The sequence below is a fragment of the Stomoxys calcitrans genome, chromosome 4 (genome assembly GCF_963082655.1).
Source record: "Stomoxys calcitrans chromosome 4, idStoCalc2.1, whole genome shotgun sequence".
NCBI lineage: Eukaryota > Metazoa > Arthropoda > Insecta > Diptera > Muscidae > Stomoxys > Stomoxys calcitrans.
This window is the reverse complement of record NC_081555.1, coordinates 115,726,669-115,738,722: the sequence shown is the minus strand read 5'-3', so window position 1 is coordinate 115,738,722 and position 12,054 is coordinate 115,726,669. Positions and strand designations below refer to the sequence as shown.

The 12,054-nt window shown below is 39.7% G+C and overlaps 1 protein-coding gene across 3 annotated transcripts in view; it reads left to right on the top strand.

The window, feature by feature from the left end:
- LOC106081960 (uncharacterized) overlaps positions 1-12,054 on the top strand; it is a 612,487-nt gene that overhangs the window by 371,002 nt on the left and 229,431 nt on the right. The window lies entirely within an intron of this gene.

Genomic DNA, 12,054 nt, shown 5'->3' with positions numbered 1-12,054 from the left:
CAAATTTCCTACTCACTGTTTCAAATTTCAGGGAAATCGGGTAAAAAATAAAGCTTTTATTGGCTTCAGACCCTTTATCGGCAGATAGGTCTATATGGCAGCTATATCTAAATATAGTCCGATCTCAACCATATTTAGATCGGGTATCAGGAGGCTAAAAATAATTCACTGTTTCAAATTTTAGAGAAACCGGTTCAAAAATAAAACTTTTATGGGCTTCAGAACCTTTATCGGCTGATCGCTCTAAATGACAGCAGTGTCTAAATATAGTCCGATCTGCACCGTATTTGGGTCGGATGTTGGAAGGCTCAAAACTGCGCACTGTTCCAAAATTCAGCAAAATCGGAAAAATAAAGCTTTTATGGGCTTCAGTCCCCTTAACGGCAGATCAGTCTATATGGCAGCTATATCTAAATATAGTCCTATCTGAACCACATTTAGGTCCGATATCAGGAGGCTAAAAATAACTCACTGTTTCAAATTTCAGGAAAATCGGGTAATAAATAAAGCTTTTATTGGCTTCAGATCCTTTATCGGCAGATCGGTCTATATGGCAGCTATATCTAAATATGAAACGATTTGAACCATACTTAAGGCGGAGGTCGGGAGGCTTAAAATAACCCTCTGTTGCAAATTTCAGCGAAATCGGTAATTATGGGCCTAAGACCCTAAATAAGCTGATCGGTCTAAACGGTAGCTATATCTGAATATAGTCCGATCTGAACCATATTTAGGTCAGATGTCGGAAGCCTTAAACTACTCTCTGTTTTAAATTTCAGCAAAATCGGATGAAAAATAAAGTTTTTATGGGCATTAGACAATTTATCGGATAATCGGTCTATATAGCAGCTATATCCAAATATGGTCCGATTTGGCCCGTTCAAGAACTTAATCAGCGTGCATCGAAAAGACGTATTTGTGCGAAATTTCAACTCAATATCTCAATTTTTGAAGGCTCTAGAATGATTAGTGATCTCGAGATACGGACATCGTAAAATCGTCTTAGAATTTTACGACGATTCGAAATATATATACTTTGTAAGGGTCGGAAATTGATATTTCGATGTGTTGCAAACGGAATGATTAAATGAATATACCGCCTATCCAACGGTGGTGGGTATAAAAAACTACGTTCCAAATTTGGTAAAGATTGGACCAAAATTGTGCCTTCTACAGCCTTAATAGGTCAAATCGGATGAAAGTTATATATGGGAGCTATATATAAATCTAAGCCGATTCTGATGAAATTTTGCAGATGTGTTATGACGTCAAACCAAATTTGTGGCTTCGACAGCTTTAAAAGGGCATATCGGATGAAAGATATATATGGAAGCTATATCTAAATCTGGACCGATTCTTTTCAAAATCAATAGTGTTCGTCCTTGGACCAGAAAAGAGAGTTATGCAAAATTTTGTGAAAATCGGACAACAAATGCGACCTGTACCTTGATTACAACAATACATGGACAGACGGACATAGCTAAATCGAATCAGGAAGTGATTCTTTTTGGCGTTGCAAACAAATGCACAAATCTATAATTTCCTGTACCATAGTGGTGGTGTAGGGTATAACAAGTAAAAGCGTGCTAAGTTCGGCCGGGCCAAATCTTATATACCCTCCACCATAGATCCCATTTGTCGAGTTTTTTTTCCCGGCATCTCTTCTTAGGCAAAAAACAAAGGATAAAAGAAAAGATTTGCTCTGCTTTTAGAGCGATATCAAGATATGGCCCGGTTCGGACCACAATTAAATTATATGTTGGAGACCTGTGTAAAATGTCAGCCAATTTGAATAAAAATTGCGCCCTTTGGGGGCTCAAGAAATTAAATATATAGATCGATTTATATGGCAGCTGTATCAGGCTATAGACCTATTCAGACCATAATAAACACGTATGTTGATGGTCATGAGAGGATACTTCGTACAATTCAGGCAAATCGGATAATAATTGCGACCACTGGAGGCTCAAGAAGTCAAGATCCCATATCGGTTTATATGGCAGCTATATCAGGTTATGAAAGGATATGAACCTTATGTGGCACAGCTGTTCGAAATCATAACAGAACACCTCATGCAAAATTTCAGCCAAATCGGATGGGAATTGCGCCCTCTAGCGGCTCAAGAATTCAAGAACCAAGATCGGGTTATAGGGCAGCTATATCAGATTATGAACCGATTTAAACCATACTTGGCACAGCCGTTGGATATCATAACAAAGCACGTCGTGCAAAATTTCATTCCAATCGGATAAGAATTGCGCCCTCTAGAGGCTCAAGAAGTCAAGACCCCAGATCGGTTTATATGGCAACTATATCAAAACATTGACCGATTTGTAAGTGTAAGAAGTGTTTGTAGAAAATTTCAAGTGCCTAGCTTTACTCTTTCGAAAGTTAGCGTGCTTTCGACAGACAGACGGACGGACGGTTAAGATCGAAGATGGGCTATATCGGATTATATATATTATACAGCCCCCATATAGACCTATTCGCCGATTAAGGGTCTAAGGCCCATTAAAGCCACATTTATTATCCCATTTTGCTGAAATTTGTGACAGTAAGTTGTGTTAGGTCCCTCGACATTTTACTCCAATTTGGCCCAAATCGGTCCAGATTTGAATATAGACCGACCTCTCGATGCAAGGTCTTGGGCCCATGAAAGGCGTATTTTTTGTTCCATTTGGCCGAAATTCGGGACAGTGAATTGTGTTATGACCTTCAACATTCTTTTTCAATTTGGTCAAGGTCGGTCCAGATTTGGATACAGCTGCCATAGGTCTTGGGCCCATAAAAGGCGCATTTATTGTCCGATTTTGCCAAAATTTGAGACATTGAGTTGTGTTAGGCCCTTCGACATCCTTCTTCAATTTGCCCTAGATAGGTCTAGATTTGGATATAACTACCATATAGACCGATCTCTCGATTTAAAGTCTTTGCCCCCTAAAAGGCGCATTTATTGTCCGATTTCTCCGAAATTTAGGGCAGTGAATTATGTTAGGCCCTTCGATATCCTTCTTCAATTTGACGCAGATCGGTTTGGATTTGAATATAGCTGTCATATAGACCGATCTCTCGATTGGGTATTGGGCCCATAAAAGGCACTTTTATTGTGCGATTTCCCCGACATTTGGGACAGTGAGTTGTGTTAGGCTTTTCGACATCCGTGTCGGGTATGGTTCAGATGGGTCTATATTTGGATATAGCTACCCAAAAGACCAATATGGGGGCATAAATTATGCAGTGAAGAACCGGCGAAGAAATTGTTTTTTATTCCGTGACGTCTTTACAGCTTCTGTAGAAGTCGTTACTTGCAACCTTCGGTCTACCAGCATGTTTTCCGATCAAATAGTAATCTATCATAATGGCCACAGTCACTGAAATCACTTTTCTAGCCAACGACAACAAAGTGCTAGACCTCTTCAAGTCTAGATTGGTTCACATATTTTTGGAGTGTTGACAACCTGCACTTTGTGACCATTTGTCATTCGTTACATTTCTGGCCTTATCCTGGATCCTGAAAACTTAGCTAACATTTCGCTAGAGTCGGATATTTAATTGCTGTCTGGCGGTTTGAGATGCCAGTCGGGGCATAAATATATCTCGTCCTTCGTTGTGGAGACACTTGGAAAACTGTTGAATGCATTCTTCAGTGATTTTCTTGACCTATCACTGGTAAACAGGTACCAGCATGCTTTCAGAAGACGACGTTGTGGGATACATAGAGGGGAACTTGGTAGCCGGAGACTTTATTTAACGGTCTTCCATCATAAAAAAATTAAATGGTTGCGCTTTGTTTGTTTGTTTGTCTTCTTGAAATTTTCACAGATGGTAGAGATTGAGCCCCCAATGAAAATAGGGTACTAAATTTTTTGATATCCGAAGGGGGCGAACCCTACCCCGTACCATCATTTTCAACAACTCCAGATCTCGGAGATGGGTGCACCGATTTAAGCGACATTTTGCATGCCACCTTACGGTACCCCAAAAAAAAAACGAAATTATTATAAAAATGTTGGGGTCATATAACTAGGGGGGACGCCCCATCCCAAAACCCACCCGAACGGACATGTTAACCGATTGGGACAATATGGGTTTCAAATGAAAGGTATTTAAGAGTAAAATACAATGCTGATATAAAAATTTATTACTTGGTATCTGAGGCGGCTATACCATCCCATCCCACCCCCCAAGGAACCAGCGGCCAACCTGTTCCCCGCGGCGATCGGTCCTTTGGACCGGAACGAGCAGGCTCACCTACAGAAGCTTGGCGAGGATCGCCACCTTTACATGAAAATGTGGCTACAACAACAACAACAACTGACGACAATATCCGTAAAATTTTCACCCCGGGTCTATCCATTTCTAATGCTGGCGACATAGTGTATGCGATATTCAATGCCATATAAATGGCATACCTGCCACGTTGAAACTTCTCCCAAAGAAATGTCGCCCTGGGGAACGCAGTTTGGCCTCGGACCCCTTATCATGAAGCTAAAACTTTAACCGGACAGCTCTCATTGATATATGAGGAACTAGCTCCCCCCATGCCTTAATGAAATGTTCGTGGGCTAACACCCCATATCTGGCGATGGGCATTATTACCCACAATAAGGTTCTTGTTCCAACCATCATCTTAAGGTTAGAAGGTGGCAACTCTAAAGCGTGTGCCATAAAAAGGAAAGCCAGTGGTGTTGTTTGTTGATATCTAGGCTGCATGTGGCTTTATTTTTGGTTTCGTTTGCATCATTTCCTGTGTCTGATAGGAGTTAACCCTAACAAGTTTCGTGTGATCTTGTCATGATGAGCTTTCTTGCGCATTCAGCGCCGTTGAGAAGGCAGTGACTCCATATTTCTTCAAGGCTCTGAACATTTTCGGTGTTTTAGATTCCTCTTCAGTTGTTACCTCAGCTACTGCTGCCAAAATACCTGAGTTCCCTCCTTTGCAGCTAGCACCCATCTTGACCCAGCGGATCCTTTTTTAAATGATTTGGGGGATTTCCCGTATCCACCAATACGTCAGGCTTTGGGGATGTGGACATAAGTGAAAATGTTGATCAACGATTGCTGAACCCTCTTCTGAATTCCAATCCCCACATTTTCTATTCACCTGTAGGCTCACCTTGTTGAATCCGTAGGTTACAACAGCCCTAGACTTGTGGAGGTCTTCGAGGCAACAGAAATTCAAAGCAACAAAAGTTTAATTGCAGTGCTCCATATACCTGGTGGGGGTATATTTTTGGAGTGTTATATTTTTTGGGGCCAAACTACCTACTGCCGACTTCCGACAATCATATCCAAAAGCGCTCACATTTTGTAAGATCGTCGAAAGAGCTTTCCCAAAATGCCTGTTTACTGTTTCGCCTCTTCGGCTCCCCTTCCAATTTCGTAGTTGAATTTTTCAATTTAAAAATTGCTCCTTCTTGCTAAGTGTTCACAATGTTCAAATGATTACTTTATTTCCCCTGGGGGAGATGCCACTATAGATTCTTTCCCTTTTTCAGCTTTTAACGAAAAAAATCTATTTGCACAGTTGGAAACAGTAGCCATTTGGAAATATTCTCGCAATGCCTTTGAACTTTGTATTTTTTATGGCTTTGGCTAACCTTAAACATTCGGTGAAATACTTGAATGTAACTTTGACTCAAAACAATCCCATTCTTTGATAACAAGAAAAAAGTAAAAAAAGGAAAACTTTTTGTTTGCCTTAGGCAATAACCAACATCAGTGTCATTGGCAGGTAGGGATTATGTTTTATTCCCCCCCTCTCTCACTCTCTTTCTTTTCCTTCATTCCATCTTTAACTTTTGTGTATCATGGCTTTTATATCATTGTTGGCCATTCACACAAAAAGGCTTTAAACAACTTATTGAAAGTATTACCTGGCTCTTGCTGTGACAAAATACAAAAAGGTAATTTCCAATATTTGTGTCTTTGATAAGGATTTTCCTGCCTTATTTTGATGAATTGACTAAGACTGTTTGGATTTGTCATATAAATACTAAACCACAAAGAAAGAAAGTAAGAAAATGTCATAAATATAGACCGAATTTGTAATACCATCTTCTTTTTTCTTCTAAATATACAAAAGAACTACTCTTTTGTATATTTATTCGCCCAGACGAAACGGCTGAACTTACAAACTTGGAGTTTGGTATGTGGGCCACTCTTGCTACGTAGGTGCGAGATAATGCTGGGTTTTTTGATATTCGAACTAGAACATACTAAAATTAGTAAATTACTTAACACATAAATTAACACTTAACACATTTGTTTGTAGTAATGCATAGCCATATTTTCAAAGCAGTATATAGTTCGGTGAATGTGTGAGTTATCCATTAAAGAGATTGAGAGAGTAGGCATGGTAAAGTCATAACTATAATTGTGAGGGTGTTGAATTGAGGGAACATAAAAAAGAGCAAAAGTATGAGATATTTACTGTTCGTGAGATTTCATATGCTTTATGAGATCAATACTACTGTGGGTGCTTGTTGCTATTGTTGTGGGTGGTTGTTGCTGTAGTTGGAGTTCAGCAAATAACTCAAGCTAACATAAATCACTGTGTCAAATTTCAGTGAAATCGGATTATAAATGAGCCTTTTTTGGGGCCAAGGCTTTAAATCAAGATCTATATGGCAGCTATATCCAACTCTGGACCGATTTGGTCCAAATAGCAGAAAAATGTAGAAGAGTCTAACACAACTCACTGTCCCAAATTTCGACGAAATCGGACAATAAGTGTGCCTTTAATGGCCACAAAACTTCTGTGCAAAGAATCTGTGCAAAGTTTCTGCTCAATATATCTATCTTTAAAGACTATAGCGTGATTTCAACAGACGGACGGACGGACATGGCTAGATCGCCATAGATTTTTACATTGATCAAGAATACAAATACAAATTTTGCCCTTGAACATGTTTTGGTTTAGCTGCCATATAAGCCGATCTCAAATCTAGAATTCTTCAGCCTACAGAGGGCGCAATTCTTATTCGGTCCATGTTTTGATATAGCTGCCATATAAACCGATCTTGGGTCTTGACTTCTTGAGCCTCTAGAGGGCGCAATTCTCATCCGATTTGACTGAAATCTTGCACGCGATATTTCCGTATCACTTCCAAAAACTGCGCTAAGTCTGGTTCAAATCGGTCCATGTTTTGATATAGCTGACATATAAACCGATCTTGGGTTTTGAATTCTTGAGCCCCTAGAGCTCGCAATTCTCGTCCGATGTGACTGAAATTTTGCACGTGGTGTTTTGGTATAAATTTCAACAGCTGTGTTAAATATAACCTAAACCGGTTCATAATCTGGTATAGCTGTCATATAAACCGATTTTGGATCTTGACTTCTTGAGCCAATAGAGCGCGCAATTCTCATCCGATTTGGCTGAAATTTTGCATGAGGTGTTGAGGTATTATAACTTCCAATAACTGTGCTAAGTATGGCGCATATGGGGCCTGAATCCGAGGAAAGTCCACTGACTTTACAGGAGCGTCATTAGACGAATACTTACTTACGCCTCAGTAGTTTGGTGGACTGCTATTGAAAATAATGCAACATGAGTACCATACAACAGTTTCAGAGAAAATGTTGTCTTTTCACGGGCGGAGCGATGAGGACCACACCCACTAGGGCACTGGAGACTATTCTAGATATCCGACCCATTGATATACAGATTAAGTGTGAGGCAGACACTGCGGCTGTGAGACTTAAGGCGATGGGAGAATGAATTGAGGATGGGAGCAGCTCATACCATCGCGGAATAATCGAGGCGACGATAGGAAACCTGGGAGGAAGGGAGAGGTTTCCGATCAGATACCTGAGATGAAGCTTGAAGTCAAGTGCGACGCACTGCTGCCATCGGCACAGTCTTGGATTGACGCAACCCTAGTATTGCCATCTGGAAGATCGTATTACACGGATGGATCACAGCTAGAGGACAAAGTGGGTCTATGGGTATACATTGAGAACCCAAGGACTGAGATCTGTTTTAGACTGCCTGACCATAATACTGTCCTGCAGGTCCAGTTTTAGACTGGCTGACCATAATACGGTCCTCCAGGCGGAGATCCCGACGATCACGAAATGCGTGAAGTGGTATGGTGCTAACGTGCGAGAACGTTGAGTGTGAACATCCTTACCGACAGTAAAATTGTCATAAGGGCAATAACAACCAGGACGGTAAGGTCACGAACAGTCTTGCACTGTAAGAAGGAGATTAACGCCTTGTCTGAGGACGGCAAAATCCGCATCGTTTGGGTGCCGGGCCATAACGGAGTAAGAGGAAATGAAAGTGCAGACGATTTGTCGATGAAGGCCAGAGGACTGCCGTCAATAAACTTGGTTAACCCGAAGGCTTTCGGGATGACGCAGTCCGAGCTAAGGGAGTGGGCGATGAATGCGCATGCAACATTGTGGAACAGCGAAACGGTCGGTAGGACGGCGAAAATCCTATGGAGGGGATTCAGATCGTGAGAAGGCGAGGCTATTACTGAAAGGAAGCAAGAAGGAGGTCAGTATAGCTATTGGTATCATAACATAGGACTAGAAGCTAACTTATATAAAATCGATGCGGCAAGTGATAGCATGTGTAGGGCATGCGGGGAAAACGAACAGATACCGGCACTTAGGTGGAGACACAATATCAGACATGAACTAACTTAGGGGAGTTGTAAACAATTAAGGATTATGTAACTAGCACGGAATTCCTAACTTAAAATTTTCTTTTTAGAGGTTACTTTATAGTTTTTAGAGCCCACAACAAGCCAATTACTGGCTTAGGTGAATGTCCATAGTGGGATGGGGCGGATTACCATATGCACACTCTTTTCAACCTAACCTAACCTATGGCGCAAGTCGGTACATAACCCGATATAGCTGCCATATAAACCGATCGTGGATCTTGACTTATTGAGCCTCTAGAGGGCGCAATTCTCATCCGATTTGGCAGAAATTTTGCATGAGGTGTTTTGTTATGACAACCAATAAATGTGCTGAGTATGGCGAGAGTCGGTACATTACCTGATATAGCTGCCATATAAACCGAACTGGGATGTTGACTTCTTGAGCCTCTAGAGGGCGCAATTCTCATCCGATTTGGCAGAAATTTTGCATGAGGTGTTTTGTTATGACTACCAATAAATGTGCTAAGTATGGCAAAATTCGGTACATAACCTGATATAGCTGTCATTTAAACCAAACTGGAATCTTGACTTATTGAGCCTCTAGAGAGCGCAATTCTCATTCGATTTGGTAGAAATTTTGTACAACGGCTTCTCTCATGACCTTCAACATACGTGTCTAATATGGTCCGAATCGATCAATAGCTTGATATAACTCCCATATAAACCTATCTCCTGATTTTGCTTCTTCAGCCCCTACAAGGCGCAATTCATATCCGAATGAACTGAAATATTTAACAATGACTTCTACAATGTTCAGCATTAATTTATTAAGAATCATTTTTCGTAAAGAATCCAATTTAAGTATAAACGTTTACTTTATTTCTTTACAGGTACGTTAGATCTCTGTTGCGGCTTTTCAATTTCAATTTAAATAGCCAAATGTAAGTAAGTAATCTAATTATTTTCAAATTATAATGCGATTTGCCACAAATTTAATATCCTTTATCCTAACGAAAAAGGAAAAAAGCCTTTAAATTTAGTGTTCTCTTTTATTTTGACATAATTCTGCCCAAAAAGAATGAACTTGTGTCCTCACCCTTGTTATAGAAAATGCCAAATAAAGGTATAAAGATGTAAATATTCTATTCAGTTGATAGTCAGTTTTATTTTTAATTCTTTCAACATTAAATTGACACGCTTTTGTTGGACAATTTTATCTTTGAAAGACAATGTTGGTCTCATTCACTTCACACCATAAATTTAAGGGATGTCATTAAAATTTACATTGACAATAAAATTAAGGCTTTTTAAGATTCGCATTTGCAACGTTGACATGCTCTGTGTGAGTTGTAAAACGTAATCCTGAATTTTTTGCACTGAGGTGTAATAAAAATTTAATCCATAAATTTTAATGAGTATTTGCATACAAATATTGACTCAAGGATTTTTAGGCGCATAATAGCCACATTGAAAGTAAATTAAACTTAAATTTATATAAATGGGTTCCTTAAAGATAAGATAGAGAAATTTTTAAGAAATACAACAGCAAAATGTTTGGTGATATCATATGTGATGTAGGTTATTGAGGTATCCATAGAACATTTTGTCACAATTTTATGTTGATTGAATACTTTTGCGAAATTTTCTTAAAATTCTATTTCTATACTATCTTTTCTAGAAAATTTTCACAAAATTTTATTTTTCTACCACAAAATTTGCGAATTTCATTAGAGGGTTAAGTTGAAAAGAGGGTGTGGATATTAATCCGCCCCTGCCACTATGGAAATACACCTACAGAAAAAATTAAATTTTTGTATCATTTCAAGACAAATCTTTGTCGTACCTGGATAAAACCCATTTTACTTGCATACACTGTTCTGATATAACTTCACTTACTTTTATTGGCTACTAGCTGACCCGGGCCCACACCGCTGAGCCTTCTTTTACTTTATATGGAACATAATTTTCCTCGGAACATTTATTTTCGACAATTAAAGAGCTTTTAGTGAAATACCATGCTACGAAAATAGTATATCGCTTGACTAACAGTTTAACAATATAAGTGCCTTTATCTGAATCCCATATGGTCTCTATTGGTCTACGAAATTAAGTTTGAATTTAAGGTAAACTCCATACTTAAACTTCATTTCAGCCTGATATTCTCATAATGTCTGATTCAGTGGTGTTTTCGGGGGAGTTGTGGTCCCTCAGATACTTGGCCCTGAAAAAATATCAGCATCGTGCTCTTCTCTCAAATACTATTTATTTAAACCCCATATTGCCATTGGTTTTGAGGGGAGTTTGCAGGATGAGGCGTCCCCGAAACACATGGCCCCAAAATAGGTTATCAAATTCGTTTTCTAATTTCAAACACTTTTCATTTGAGCCACATAGTGGCATGGTCGAAAATTTTTTTCCCTTTGGGGGTGTTTTGTGAAAGGGGTGATGCCCTAAATACATGGTCCTTGGATATCAAATTTGTATTCTACTCCCAAATACCTTTATTTGAGCCCCATATTGCGATGGTCAGTAAAAAATTGCTGTTTGTGAGGTATTTTGGGGAAGGGGTAAACCCACAGAAAATTGGTCCCGAAAGTGGGTATTAATTCTTGCTCTACCAATACCTTTCATTTAAGCTCCACATTGACATGGTCGGTAATAATGCCCGATTCAGGGGTGTTTTGGGGATTGGGGTGGTCCCAAACACGAAGCCCCGAAAATATATCAGCAACGTGCTCTATACTCATATATCTATATATCATTTATTTGAACCCCATATTGCCATTGCCCTGAAAATTGGATAAAAAATTCGTTTTCAAATCTCATTTAAACTCCTTATTGCAAAAGTCAGCAAATATGTTCGGTTGGGGTATTGGCCCAAAAAACTAAAAAAACACTCTCTTGAAGACCCAAATTGTCTTGGTGAGCAAATACGTTCAATTTGGGGGTTCTTATGGTGGTGGGACGTTCCCTGGACAGTTGGTCCCCAAATGTTGATATCAGATATGTGGTCTACTCCCAAAGACCTTTCATTTGAGCCCCATATTGCTATGGTCGAAAATTTGTCCCTTTTGGGGGATGTTTGTGGGGAGGGGCGGCCCCCCAAAACTCTTGGTCCCATATTTGAATCAGATTCTGATTCTATACTCAAATACCTTTTATTTAAGCCCCATATTCCCATGGTCTGTAAATAAGTCCTGTTTGGGGGGTGTTTTGGGGAAGGGTTGGACCCCCAGAAGCGTGATCCCACATTTGAATATCAGTCTCGTATTCTACTTGCAAATACCTTTCATTTGAGTCCCATATTGCAATGATCGGTCAATATGTCCGATTTAGGGGTGTTTTGGGGGTTGGGTGATATTTTGGGGGTGGGGTGGCCCCATAGACACTTTTCCCGAATATTGATATCAGATTTGAGCTTTACTCCCAAAGACCT